We start from the raw sequence: 15,009 nt of genomic DNA, 5'->3' as shown, positions 1-15,009 counted from the left end.
TCATTGAGCCATTTGTAAAAGTATGCCCTGATGAAGTCTATGGGACTACTCACGTGAGCAGGTATTTTGTGGTATTGGACCTCTATATTACAGGCACCTGTGGAAAGGGGCTGTGTGTTTTCTTTGACTTGTGAAGCCTCCTGCCTAGTTTTAGGCTCTATATGAATAATAATGACCATGAGTTTTAAAGCTGTACGTGAGGGAGGATAACCAATGTGAATGCTAACGGACTGAGTGACTGCCGGATGGCGTGCAGACAGTGGTGAGCTAATTCCCCAGATGAGCCAAGAGGAGGTGTTGCTGAGTGGGGTCAGGGAACAAAAGAAGGAAACTTTTTTTGTCACTTTATTTTTACGTGGTTGTAGCTTCAGGCTGCTTAGAGATCTGGATGCCAGAGGCATCCAGGCAGAAAACGATTACTAAGCACAATACAGGTAAGGGTGTCAAAGGTGCAGGGCAAATGCAATTTGTCACATGGCTTGCCAATGTACCACATGATTGTCATTATGCCATGTATCATGTTTGTAATTTATATGACAGATGTGCTCAGTTGATTAAACAGATGGCAACATTGCTAAAACAGGAAGATATATTCTGATTTGAATGTTGTATACCGAAAATTTTTGGCTGCATTCCACCTTGAGTAATTACATTCTGTTTACCTAAGTTCCTTCTAAGGTCTGAGTTAGATATAGCTTCACTTTTTCGTCATAACTGTTCCATAGTGCTGCTCTTTGCTGTCTGTTAAAGAGGTGGCTGCACTTGAGTGACAGGTGAAGTGATGGTTATTTATAATTTTTTCAGTTATTAAACACCAAATCTGCTCAGTATTCTTGAGCAACTTAGCATTTGAGGTAAGAGTCTAATTCAAAATTTAGGTCTATCTACATGGGAAAATTGACTGGCATAACTATCATGAAATGTTACAGCTATACTGTTGTAACTGGTATTTTGTTTAAAAAAAAAAAAAAAAAAAAAAAGTGACACGATTCTGGAATAGCAACGAAGGGTCCTGTGGCACCTTATAGACTAACAGAAAAGTTTTGAGCATGAACTTTTGTGAGGACAGACTCACTTCATCAGGTGCTGGTGCCACAGGACCCTTCGTTGCTGTTACAGATCCAGACTAACACAGCTACCCCTCCGATTCTGGAATAATTACTCTGCCTTAGTCCATAATACAGTAAATTTTATTCCAGAATAAAGTGTCCAAATGGGGGAGTTAAGTCAGCATAGGTACAAAGGAATAGTTATTCCTCCAGAGGTGTGCTGGTCAGTTTTCCCATATAGTCAAGCCCATACGTAGGTCTGGGATGTCAATATAAAACTGTTAGGTATTAGTGAGGACATGAATATCTTGAGGGGATTACACACCCACGTTTTTCATATAACCTTATGTTTCGTTTTCTCTTAGTAGCATTCAGAAATATTATCAACTGGTTCTCAGTTGTCTATTTTGTGTAGCTCATACCAGTATTTTTTTACTTCCCAGATGAATATTTCTCTGTGAGCTTGTCTACACTAGCCCCCTCCTTTGAAGGGGCATGTAAACGAGCCAGATCGGGGAATAGCAATGAAATACTGCACTGCATATGCAGCACCTCATAAGCCTAATTCCTGCCATGCAAACTTTAAAGTTGACAACTTCGAAGTACCAGAAAGGCATGTAGCCAGGGCGACTTCGAAGTACTTGTGCGACTTCAAAGTACCCTTTTGTTCCAGGATGTTTTAGTATGCTCCTAGCAGGAATGATGGTCTTAATCAATCGTAACAGTAAAATATTAATGTAACATTGTCTCACTTCTTCAGAAAGAATATTCATATGCTGGTCCAGGTTGCAGAGAAATCTATAGGATGGGTCTAAATGGAACTGAGGAGTCCAAACGTTCACCTGAGAGGCTCTGCATTGAATCATTCTGCTTAGTTGGAAAGGTTTAGTACCCAAGGAGAGGCAAGATGGTAAACCCCCCAACTCCACAGATCTTCAGGTAAGAAAGCCTTTAGACGCACAAAGGCTGGACGTGCCAGGCAAAGATAATGGTCTCTTCATAGAGCTCCGCTGACTCACCTCCAGCAGCCGACGTGCTGCCACTGGCTGTGTGCCTCTGCTCAGCTATAACAATGAAGAAAACCTCCAGTGGAGAGACCTTCTAAAGGTCAGCAGAGTTCCTGGATAATGTCAGGAAGGCAGCAGTGCCCCATTCCAGAGGAGTCTCATGTGCTGCAGTCCTCACTGGTGGTGTAAGTGGGTATATAAAGTAGATGCGGGTAGTCATGATAATTGTCGGATTTTAGTATTGATTTAAATTGTCTCATGGAAGATTAAGCTTTTTAACATCCACTTCACAATGAATTAGAGAGTTGGTCTTGAATTCAATAAATATTAAATTCAGTTGAGAAATTATTTTTCTCCTCCCATATAAATATTTTCACTGTTCTTTAAAGCAACAACAAAAAACCCCACATTATCAGCACCTCCTCAAAATGTGGAAATCTAATCCTAATTTTTCAAGATGGAGGGGAAATTTGGTGTGTTTTTTTAATGAAAAACCAAACGTTTTTGATGAAAATTACCATTGACTTGAAAAGCCATTTTTATTGGAAAGAAAGATTTAGATGGAAAATATTGCAACTGTCTTTAATAATTAGGGATCTTTTAAAAAGTACCCTTTATTTATGTTTTACATAGGCCAGCATAGCTCAAACCATATACTTCACTAGAAGTGGGCCATGGAAATCAATAGAATAGGTGATACTGAGAACAGCTAAAACAATGAGAAGTCCTGTGGCATTGTATAAATGAACAGATTTACTGGAGCATCAGCATTTGTGGGTAAAGACCCACTTTGCCAGATCCATGGAATGGAAATTCCAAAGGCAGTTATAAACATGCAGGCACAAGAAAAGAAGGGAGTGCCAATCAAGAAGAAGGCCAGAGTTAAGGAGCTCAGTTCAGTTAGGGAGGATGTGGCCCTCTCACAGCAGCTGATGTGGAGAACAGCTAATGCATTTTCAGTATGAGTTAGGATAAGATGATAAAAGATTTCACAGGAAATTACAGGAGAAAAAATGCTATTTTCCCACACAAGTTCCATAGGCAAGTTTGTTAAGGCTTTAGGCATGCTTGTCTGCAAGACATTGATTGTAAGATTAATACAGACTGATACAGGACTCATGCACGAAATAAAAGAAGTCAAGATTTTTAATAAGATTAAAAAGGAATGTTCTCAAGACATGTCAGGACTATGTGGGTTTTGATATGTCTGCATATAAACAGAGTATCTCAATATATCCCAGAATCCAACTTAATTTACACATTTTATTGAAAAGAATATGGACAAATTAATTTAAATTATAACGTTTCTGCAGGTAAATTTGCCTGTATTATTCAAATAATCAAAAGAGCCTAACTCTTCTCTCATTTACACAAGTGTAGCTCTATTAATATAAATGGAGTCATACCTTATTTACACCGATGCAATTGTAAGGAGAATCAATTCTAAAATATTTAACTATTATATGTTAGAAGAATTAATGGCCTGTATGATTAAAAGGTACAAGTGCTTTTGGGGGAAAAAAAAGGGGGAACCAACCTGTATTGTATGATCACCCCTCATTTCCAGGTAAGTAATTCCAGGTTTGGAGTAGGTACAAAAAATACAGGATTAAGCCAAAGTGAAATAAATATATTTATGGAATTAATAGTTCAGGCAATAAGGCTACTCATTAGAATGTTTGTGCTGATATTTATTTGATAAAAATAATGAGCTTGAGAAAATGTAATATGGCAGTAGAATATCTCAGCATTTTACTATAATTTAATAAAATTTATCCTAAGGACTCTTATTATACAGTTGTAATTGGATATTAGCATTTTGAATTTTAGAGAAAATTACTGTAAAAGGAGGAAAAAAGGAAACAGTACGATACAGAAAGAAAATGTGAAAGGCTATTTAAAAATGTTACTTGTTTTTGACATTTAGAAATTCCAGTACTTTCTAGGCTTCAAGACACACTGGGTTTGTCTTAATCAGCAAAATGCAATATGTTTGTTTGTTTTAGCTAAAACAAGATATACCATGACAAGTTAAAATTAGGCTAAAGGCATTACCCCACATCTATGCTAAGAAAAATGTTGAGTTTAGGTCAGATTTAGTAAGAACATGTTAGAAGTTCACAGTACAATCACTTATACGTTCCAATGAGTGTACCAAAGCTAGGGAATAACAGAATTCATGTTCTAGATATTTTTTCAGTGAAAGTGAGCAAAGGAAAGAAATTTTAAGTATTTGTGGAGGTCTTTTTAAATTCTCAAAGAACACATGCCAATTTAGAGAGAAGAAATGGTTTGCAGATTTCCTTTAAAATGAAGCGTGCATAGTACAGTTTTATTCCCTCATGGAATAGATATTATAAAAGCTTCCGTTATAACAAATTTAAGGGGGCATTGTTGTAAAACAGTTTTTTCATGATCACAATAGGTCCAGATCTGCAAGCCCTCCACAGCTGGAACTACAGACGTCAGATGCTACTGTCAACGAAATGGTTCTGATTAGCGTTGAAAGAAAACATATGTAATGGGGATCTGATGTGTTATGTCATATTAAGTTTACATTTTTCTATTTATCTTGTGGGTAAAGTTCACTCTGGCATAGAGGGTCTGCAAGCTTCTATAAACTTCCAGCACATTGCGAGGATCAGAGACAAGAAATCTGAAACCTTCAGGCTACATCTACGCTACAGCCACCTGTCAACAGAAGTTACTCTCGGAAGAGATCTTCCAACAAATCCTCTGTCGACAGATTGCATCTACACAAAAGCCATGATCCACTCGGTTGACAGAGAGTGGCCAGACTGCCTGGCTGCTCTCTCGACAGAACAGCCAACCAGAAGCTCAGCAGACAGGGCAGCCCAGTAAACCAGAAGCCCTCTCTGTTGACAGAAGGCCTCTCCCCCCTGGGAGAGTCTACATGGCTTTTTTATTGACAGAAACTGTCAACAAAGGCATTATTCCTCATTGCGGAGAGCCAGAAGGTTATTGGTGGTAACGCTAAGTTTTGTTGACCGTTGACAAACCACATTTTGTGTGTAGATGCTCCACGAGTTTTGTTGACAAAATCCTGTTTTTTTTTGGTAAAACTTTCTAGTTTAGATGTAGCCTCACAGCCTCATCAAACGAGGATTCTCAGTTCTTCAGTACATCCCCCATAGACTACTTGCCTAGAAAAACCACTGGTAAAATATATGAGTTTAGCATGTCACCAGAAGATAAAATTATTTGGGCTCTGGCAGACCACTAAGGTGACATAAGCTTCAGAGTTGAACATCCATTAAAACAACCTGTTAGTTTAAGCAATTCTGCTGATCTGTGGTGGGAGAGAGAAGGGGTGTCTGAGGTACCTAGCACATAAACCATACAGGCAGTCATAGGTTAAAACTATTTAGGTTGATGATTCTTTTAAAAAAACATTTTTCTTGCATATTTCCAAGAATATACATCCAGTATAATCTCTATTTTTATGAACTAATTGGGAAATGAGGTGTTCATACAACAGAAAAGTTAGTAAAATTGAACATTCCAAAATTACTGTAAGTATGATATGTAAGTTTGTCTGGTGCCTTGCATCTCTTTTTGGTTCTTCAAATCACTGCACAATTACTGGGCTTGCTTGAGTATGTGAAGGGAGGTCAACTTGTCATTGGTATGTTTTGTGACATGTTTTATTTCATTGTTTGTTTATTTTTCACTCAGTAAAAAACTGGTTCCTGTAACTGTTGTTTGTGAGATTGGTGTTCTTAGGGTCAAGGTTCCACAGTACACACCGTACTTTCTTTTTATGCAAAGGGGCAACTTAAATTCTTGTTTGGTTTTAAGGTCTAGAGTCCATTTCACTAACAATATTATCTATGTTCAATAAATCAAGTTATTGCTTTTGAAAAATCATTTTTACAACCAGGAGTGCTAAAGCATTTATTGAAAAGAAAGTTTAGAATCTAAACCTGAATCCTCAGAAAATGGACTTATGTACCTGACAGAGAACTATGGAGCTAGATCACATTAATGGAACTGAAACTTCAGTTTCAGTTGTATTACCTTAGCAACAATAAGTTCCCTGGGGCATGAGCCATTATTTCTGATGTGTTTATTCAGGGTTTAGCATAACAGGATCCCAATCATTGGGAAGCTACTGTACTATAAATAATAAATGTAGCTCAATGAGCTTAATAAATGTTGTAAAATATTTTTGCAGTTAGATTACTAATTAGAAACAAACTAAAATATCCCACGGACATTACAAATGCTTTGGAGAAAACATTGCAAGTTCTAATAGACTACCATGCAATATTTAATAAACATATTGAAGAGGGACAGGGAGCTGACTTAGTATGGAGCAGTATGAATGGGGCACAGGAATTTTAAGGTTTATCTCAATGAGTAGCCTGTACAACAGGAAGTAGTGCATATTTGTCATAGTTCCAAGGTTAAGATAAATCTGTTTGGCTTAAGCAAGAACGGAAACTGCCTGTTTCTGGTTCAAGAAACAGAATATGGTGTCATATTCTGTTGATGCCTCTATGGATACTGAGGAAATGATACACAAATACGGCATTTACACGGAAGTACAAAAAGTTCTTACAAAGTGTAGAAATGAAGGGAGATTTAGTAATCCTGTTACATTTGCATTGTCAAAAAATCTGCTTTTCTGCTTGACTAAAATGACAAAGCACATACTAGATAATATCATATTAAAAGTGATTTTTAAATAATCACGAGATCCAAGAAGCGGGTCAAAGTGTTCTTTCATGTCAATGCACCTATACATTTCTTTTTCTGATGGTATGCAGTAGATTTTTTTTCACACACCCGTGAAAGTTTTGTAGCTTTGAGAAAGAATTTAATAAAATTGATCAAATATTTCTCTTTTATCCTCAGTAGCTCCTTTGATTATAAAAGCTGAAAAATAATGTAGAATCATCTTTACAATCTTACAGTAGAAGATGACACACAAAAGGCTCAGTGTTTGAAAGTGCTGAGTTCTCTGGCTCTGAGTCAAAAAAGCACTTCCACACATGCTTAATTTTAAGCCTGTGAATAAAAATTCAGAAGTCAACAGGAATTAAGGGACTTCAGCAATGTGTAGGATTAGGTCCTTAGAAATATCCATTTTTCCCTTTATTTTGAACACTAGTTTGAAGGTTCTCCGACAGAAAAGAAGCAGCCTATAGGCTGGCACTTTAACTGTGGTTACAGGGGAAAGTCCAATGTAAGCATTGTGTGGCATATTTTATACTTATGAAATCCATAACTTTGTTGAAACACAGAAATGTTGGTAAACAAAGATATGCTTAGTTATCTGGGGTGGTAGGTGTGATCTGTTGATCCTTGTAAGGACATTGATTTGAAAGGAGAGATCATGTGACACACAGCACAAAGATCACATGTGAATCTGGGAAGCTACATAATAAATGCTTGATTGCTTTTGCCTGTTTGCTGGACTAGTATTCTGTAGATGATGGTAGGGTTGTGAACTGTCCAATCACACAAAGCCACACACCCCTGCTTCCACCCCCTTTGCTGTTTCTTACCCAAGTCCCCATTCTCACCCTACACACTCCATCCCCCAATCTGCCACTCATTTCTCTCCACCCTCTCTCACTTTTAGGGGACTGGGGTGCAGAAGCGGGGTGAAATGTGCAGGTTTTGGGAGGGAATTTGGGTGCAGAAGAGGGCTCAGGATTGGGTGAAGAGGTTGGGAGGTGTAGTCCCTGGGTAGGCTTATGGTCAGAACAAGGAGTTGGAGTGTGGGAGAAGGTGAGGGTGTGGCTCTGGCTGGGCGATGCTCACCTTGTGCTGCTCCTGGAAGTGTCTGGCATGTCCCTGCAGCTCCTGTTTGGAGATCAGCGTGAGGAGGTGTCAGGTATCTCTGTGCACAGTCCCTACATGGCAGGCACTGCCTCTGCAGCTCCCGTTGGCCACAGTTCCTGACCAATGTGAACTTTAGAGTCAGTGCTGAGGGTGGGGGGCAGCTCATGGCGATCCTCAGACATACCCCACCTCTGTGCCTCAGCCCCCGTGGGCTGGCTGTTTCCAGGAGTGGCAAAGGGCCAGGACAGGCAGGGAGCCTGCCTTAGGCCTGCTGTGCTGCTGGATTCTAAGGGTAGATCTACACAGCAAAGTTATTTGGAAATAATAGACATTATTTTGAAATAACTATTCTACCATCTATACACCACACCCACTATTTCGAAATAATTTTGAAATAGCAGCTGGCTTATTTCAAAATTGGTAAACCTCATTGTGCGAGGAATAGCACCTATTTGGAAATAGCTATTTCAAAACAGGTGCTAAGACAGGGAATAGAGCCTATTTTGAAATAAGCCGTAGTGTGTCCAGTGGCTCTACTTCAAAGTGTTTGTAGGGGCTGTATTTCAAAATAACTAAGAGCTATTTCAAAATGTTTTTGTGTGCAGCAGCATTATTTCAAAATAAGCTTTTCTGGTACAGGTCTTTGGGTGCATCTGCATTAGCTTTCTTTATCGAAATCGGTTTCAAAAAGGGGCCTAATTTTGAAAGAGGCCACGTATCATCCACAAACAGTGGCCTCTTTCGAAATGATTTTCAGCCTAAAGGGGTGTGCATTTCAAAATCGCTCTTCCTATCTGATTTCAGGCAAAATGGCCCCTTTTGAAAGTGCAGGTTGAAAGAGGGCATGTGTAGATGCTCCTGGCCCACTGTTTTGAAGGATCAGGTCCACCATGGCAGCGGCTGGGGGGAGCACATAAACACTCTTGCCAGTATCAGTTGGGTTGTATGGTGTCTGGGTCCAGCCGCTCCTAAAGCTGCAATGTCCCAGAAACCCTGTGCAGGAAGCTGATAGTGTGCTGTCAGTCTCAGGAGCACGAGTTCCAGCAGCCACACCCTCCAGCTACTCCCACACCCCAGTGATGCACCCCATGAGCCTGATGGTGAGCAGCCATGAGCCCTGGGACCCTCAGGAGCCCCCTTCTTCCCAGACAGAGGGGTCACCGGAGGCCAGCCAGGGCAGAAAAGGAGGAGGCCCTAATGGACAGAGGCTGCGGTAAAAGACCTCCTTGGCCTCTGGGTGGATGAAGGCGTGCTGCAGCAGAGCACCAGCCAGCCCAGGAATGCTGTAGACTTCAAGCAGCTGTCCCAGGGGCTCCGGAACCATGGCCATGCCCTCTGCACAGCCAATCAGGTGCCATTGGTGAAAGAGCTGAGGCAGGCCTACAGTTGGGCCAAGGACTCACCCAGGCTCTTGGAGGCAGGAGCCACCCTGAGGTGCCAATGTTATAAGGATCTCCACCGACTCCTGGGCTGTATCTACATTAGCCAAAAACTTTGAAATGGCCATGCAAATGGCCATTTTGAAGTTTCCTAATGAAGTGCTGAAATACATATTCAGCACCTCATTAGCATGCGGGCAGCCGCGGCACTTCGAAATTGAGGCGGCTCGTCGCCGTGCAGCTCATCCGGACGGGGCTCCTTTTCGAAAGGACCCCAGCTACTTTCAAGTCCTCTTATTCCTACCTGCTCATAGGAATAAGGGGACTTCAAAGTAGCTGGGGTCCTTTCGAAAAGAAGCCCCGTCCGGACGAGCTGCGCGGCGACGAGCCGCGTCAATTTCGAAGTGCCGCAGCCGCCCGCATGCTAATGAGGCGCTGAATATGTATTTCAGCACTTCATTAGGAAACTTCGAAATGGCCATTTGCATGGCCATTTCGAAGTTTTTGACTAGTGTAGACATAGCCCTGGACCCACAGGGCACACCTGAACCAGTGGCTGTCATTGATTCTGCCGTCCCTGAAACCAACCCCGAGCTGGAGTAGCAGGACCAGCCGGGACCCTAAGGCCGGACCAGGGCAGAAGAGCCAGAGAGTGCATTGGAGGACGGTCCCCTGGTCATCGCCATCACCTCCAGCTCCTCCAGCCAGGGCCCCTCGAGCCACATCTCCCTGGATGTGTTTTCTGGAGCCCCAGGTAAGTAACTGGTATTCAGGAGCTCTGGGCTGGCAGGGGGCCTTCCCTGTGTCTTTTGGTGCTGTCCCAGGCCCAGGCATGGCAGCACCCATGCCCAAGGACAGCACCACAACCCTCCCAACAGGGAAGGGAGATGGGGGTGACCCACATCCAGCAGGTGGCCCACAGATGTGGCCCCACTGGCCACATGGGAACCCCTGGTGGAGCTGGGTGAGTGGATGGTGTGTTGGGGGACAGCTTGGTCCAGATGGCAGCACTGATGGGTTGCCTTTCTCTCCCCTTCTGTCTTTTCAGCTTCGTCCTCTGAGTCCCATCCTGGGGCCCAGCAGTCTTGCCCCACCCTCCAAGGGAGATGGGGAAACTCTTTCCCTGCTGCCCAGGCCGGCGCTTGCCCAGCCCCAGAGAGCCTGCCATTGCCATGACCAGGACAAGGCCACAGCCACCCACACTGCTGCCACCTGGGAGCAAACAGCCATCCTTAGGCAGCAGCTCCAGATGGAGCAGCAGGACAGGGCCTGGCAGCAGGCAGTCTGGAGTGAGGTAGCTGTGGCGCTCCATTGCTTTGCCCACCCAGAGCCAAAGCACCCTGCTTTCCCCCCGCCATTGCCCCCCGCCACAGCCCCTCCTGCCCTAGCCTCTCCTGCCCCCGGGTTGACTGCCCTGATCCCGTCCAAACTCTCCCTGGCTGCCTGGCTCACACTGGCCTGGTGGCTTGTTGCCAGTGTGGGCCAGGGCAAGCCTGCCTCCCAGCCCCCCTACCCCATACTCCCTCCTGACCCCCGCCCTCACCGAGACATTGTCAGCACCCCCTGCCTGGCCCTACCTCCCCATAGTCCCTGCCCCATTCCAGCCCCGAGGGGACCCCCGGACCTGAGGCAGCAGGGCCCCCACACCTGCTGAGGATTCCGGCCTTCCACCCCTGTGGAAGAATAGGCCCTCCCGCACCCATGGCCCCCACTCTGAGTTGCTTGCCTCCCCGTCCCACTGTATATAGTTGTCCCCCATTCTCCCCTGTAGATAGCCCCCTGTTAGAATTACCAGACACCCGTTTACCATTAACTGACGTTTATTTACATATTTATTTTGTTTGTTGTGTGCAGTTTGTTGTGTTGATAAGTATAACTAAAGAGTATTTTTTCCTCCACCCTGCTGTCCCTTGTGCTTTTGGGGGCAGCGGTGCAGTGTAGGCGTGTGGGGGGCAGTGACGCAGGGTAGGTGTGAGCTGGAGGTTGCCTTGGGGAGGGTCACTGAGGCTCCTGTTCAAAGACCTTCTGGAGGACCTCCTGGACCCTAACACCATCCCTGTGTGCCTGGAGGCATAGGGCTGCGACCAGCTGCTCATAGCCAATGCTGCCATCTGCAGCCCACCCCTGCATGAACTATTTGTGCTTGCTCTTGACGATATTGTGCAGAGCACAACAGGCCACAACCAACCTGGGGACACTGGGGAGGCTGACATCCAGGTGTGCAGGCGAACACTGAGAGCGCGCCTTTAGGTGCCTGAAAGCACACTCCACTGTATTGCAGGCATGGTTGAGGCACTGGTTAAAAACGTCCTGGCTGGTTGTGATGTGTCTGGGGTAGGGGCACATAAGCCACAGCTGCAAGGGGTGTGTGGTATTGGCCACTGTGCAGGGTGGCATCATGATGGTTCCCACAGGGAGCTCCTGGGCAGACACAGAGGTGCCCTCCTTCCGTTCGGTGCCCCAGCCAGGAGTTCCAGAATACCCAAGCATCATGGGCTTGTCTGGTCCAGCCCACACAGATGTCAGTGAAGTGGCCCTTGGCGGCAACAAGGGCCTGCAGCAGCACTGAGTGGTACCTGTTGCTGTTTATGTATTGTCCCATGCGGATCGCTGTATGGGTTCCATTGAGGGTGCAGAAGCAGTTGGGGAACCCAAGGGCTGCGAGTCCTGCCAGGGAGGCATTGAGATCCCCGACCCAGACGGCCCTCCCTCCACAGGATGACGCGGCTGATCACCTGGACCACCTGTGTGATGGGAGGGCATCGACAATTGGGTCTGCATGGCGGTGTGTGCTGTGGCCCTCCATGCCCCAGCCTGCTCCCTTGCAGGGTCCCCCAGCAGAGGAGCCCACCTTGGGGCACTCAGCACCTTGCCCAGTCAGGTGGGCAAGATTGAATTCTTAGGGCACAGGTGGGGAACATCTTGTGGGTTGGGGGCCACTGTCCCATAGAAAAAATCAGTTGGAGTTCACAAACCAATGAGAAGTTTCAAAACAAAACAAAAACCAAAACACACTGTCCTGGCCCTGCAAGTGCCAAGGGGAAAAAACTCTCACAGGTATAGCCCCCAACTGAGAAACAGGTTTACACAGCTGGATAAACTCTTCTGGGGTCCTGGGCTAGTGGGTTTTGTGGGGGCCCCTAGGTTCTGAGATGGGGCCAGAAATGAGTTCAGTGTTGGTCTGGGTGGGAGGCAGGATGCAGACGCAGAGTGGAGGTGCAGGGCCTGGGCGGGAGGTAGGGAACAGGAGTGGGGGAGGGTAGATGGGTGGGGCCTGAGCAGGATGGGACAAGGGTTTTGAGCTTCTATCTGGTGCAGCTTCGGGGAAGTGCAGGTGTCACCATGTAGCTCTGCATGCTGCAGAAAGTGCTCTCTGCAGGCACTGCTCCTACTGCCATTCCCATTGACCTTCAATGGGACCCTCCCTATGGTGGATGTGGGACCCCAGCCTGACTTACCTCCATGAAGACAGCCCCAACAGTGGCCTTGTACACCCCGAATTGGGGTGCAAACGAACAGCGCGTATCCGGGGCGGCCACTTCCACTATGTGATCCCCGCCCTTTTCTCAAGTTGGAGCACAGACATTTGGTTTTGGGAGGCAGGGGCTGTCGAAATCTGGGGGGTCCTTTCAGAAGGTCACTGTCTACACGAGCAGCATGCGCTTAGAAAGCGGCACTTTCAAAACGCATGTGGCTGCCGTTATGCTAATGAGGCGCTGCATATTCATGGCAGCATCACATTAGCATCTGCCGAAGTGGCTAATTAGCATCCCCCTTTCGAAAGGTGGGAGCTAGTGTAGCCATGGCCCTCATGTGAGATCATAATGTAGGACGGCCTTTGCCATTACCGTACAGGAAATAATCTGCTTCCCTTTTTCAAGAATTAAAATCCCTTAAGATTACACAATGTTTACTCAAAGACTGAATTGGGCACTAAGGCTGTGTCTACACGGGCACAAATCTTTGAAATAGTCATATTTCGAAGATTACTAAAGAGGTGCTGAACAGAGAGCGGATTAAGGGGATTTCGAAAGGTACAGGGTCCTTTCGTAAAGGACCCCTGTGTATGCGCATCCAGAAGTGTCCTAATGCTAATGAAGTGCTGAATGTTCAATTCAGCACCTTATTAGTAATCTTTGAAATGGCCATTAGCATGGCTATTTCAAAGATTTGTGCCCGTGTAGACACACCCTATGGGTGGAATGCTCAAAAAGGAAAGAGACTCCTCACGGCTGTTTAGGCTGCTAACTTTCATAATATCAAATCCTCCTTACGTTTTTAGTGTTTAAAGTATGTCCTTTTAACTATACCACAATGCTGTTCTCTCAATAATATATGTGTTATTCAATTTACATTTCCTATTTCATCATAACTGCTTGTAGTTAAGGTCCCTTTTTCACTGTCCTAGAGGGAAAGCCTAGCCTTTCAGCGTGAGCACACAGCAGTGCCTACAGTTATTTGTATGTGGAGGGTGTAGACTTTTTTAACAGGGTTTTTTTTTTTTCACAGTATCTGCCCTCTATTCTGGGTTTAAGTATCACTTTAGGTGAGTGGCTCTCCACCTTTCTAGACAACTATACCCTTTCAGGAGTCTGATTAGGCTTGCATGCTCCCAAGTTTGACCTCACTTAAAATCTAGCTTACAAAATCAGATGTAAGAATACAAGAGTGTCAGAACACAGTATTACTAAAACATTGCTTACGTTCTCATTTTGACTATATAATTATAAAATAAATAATTTGGAATATAAATATTGTACGTATAGTTCAGTGTATACTATATAAAGCAGTAAAAACAAGTAATTTTCTGTATGAAATTTTAGTGTGTGTTGTCTTCACTACTGCATTTTATATAGCCTGTTGTGAAACTAGGCAAATAACTAGAGGAATTGATGTACTCTGTGGAAGACCTCTGTATATTCCCAGGGGTACAAACCAGTACTTTAGGAGGCATGTTGGGGTGCTCTAACCCTGTGCCTACACGTGCCTCTTCCTTTCGAACGGGGCATGTTAATGAGCGGGTTTGAAAGATGCTAACGAGGAACTACAATGAATATGCAGCACCTCATTAGCATAATGGCAGTCGCAGCGATTTGAAAGTGCAGCTTTCGAGTCGTGTGCCACCCATGGAGACGGGACCTTCCGAAAGGACCCCCCAGTTTTTGAAAGCTCCTTCTTCCGATCACCAGGTGGGAAGAAGGGGCTTTCGAAAACTGGGGGTGGTCCTTTCGGAAGGTCCTGTCTCCGCAGGTGGCGTGCGATTTGAAAAGCCGCACTTTCGAATTGCCGCGGCTGCCATTATGCTAATGAGGTGCTGCATATTCATTGCAGCACTTCATTAGCACTTTCAAACCTGCTCGTTAACATGCCCATTTTGAAAGGAAGGGGCACGTGTAGACCCAGCCTAATCGGCCCTGGCTTCTATTTTCTTTGTTTCTTGTAACTGATAGGACAGTTAAAAATGAGTAAAAATCAGTAATCATAGATTTTGTTCCATGCTCCAGAATGTAGACTAAACAAATACCACAGATATGCCCCTAATACAAAGTTTGGACCTGCTCTCTTAATTTTCCAAATTTAGGATGGTTGGAGTTGTCCTTTGGGTTGGATCCATTTACCATCTATACTTATCATACTCATCCGCATGTATTTATATAGAACTGACCACAATGGGGATCTGGTCCATCATTAGGTTTCTTGCTGACCACCATGAGACATGGTGAGTCTTCTCTTGTGCTTTAAAAGATAGGAAGTTGGGAATAA

General features: G+C 44.6%; 1 long non-coding RNA gene across 8 annotated transcripts in view; it reads left to right on the top strand.

The window, feature by feature from the left end:
• The window catches only part of LOC142023262 (uncharacterized), a 41,091-nt gene extending 33,618 nt beyond the window's left edge, over positions 1–7,473 (top strand). For all 8 annotated transcript variants that reach the window (XR_012648193.1, XR_012648187.1, XR_012648192.1 and 5 more), the window contains 2 exons: positions 1,810–1,988; positions 4,482–7,473. This is a non-coding gene — a long non-coding RNA (uncharacterized LOC142023262). The remainder of the gene's footprint in view (positions 1–1,809; positions 1,989–4,481) is intronic.
• Positions 7,474–15,009: the final 7,536 nt, after the last annotated feature.

The sequence above is a fragment of the Carettochelys insculpta genome, chromosome 1, assembly GCF_033958435.1.
Source record: "Carettochelys insculpta isolate YL-2023 chromosome 1, ASM3395843v1, whole genome shotgun sequence".
Classification (NCBI taxonomy): Eukaryota; Metazoa; Chordata; order Testudines; family Carettochelyidae; genus Carettochelys; species Carettochelys insculpta.
This window is presented reverse-complemented; position numbering and strand designations above follow the sequence as displayed.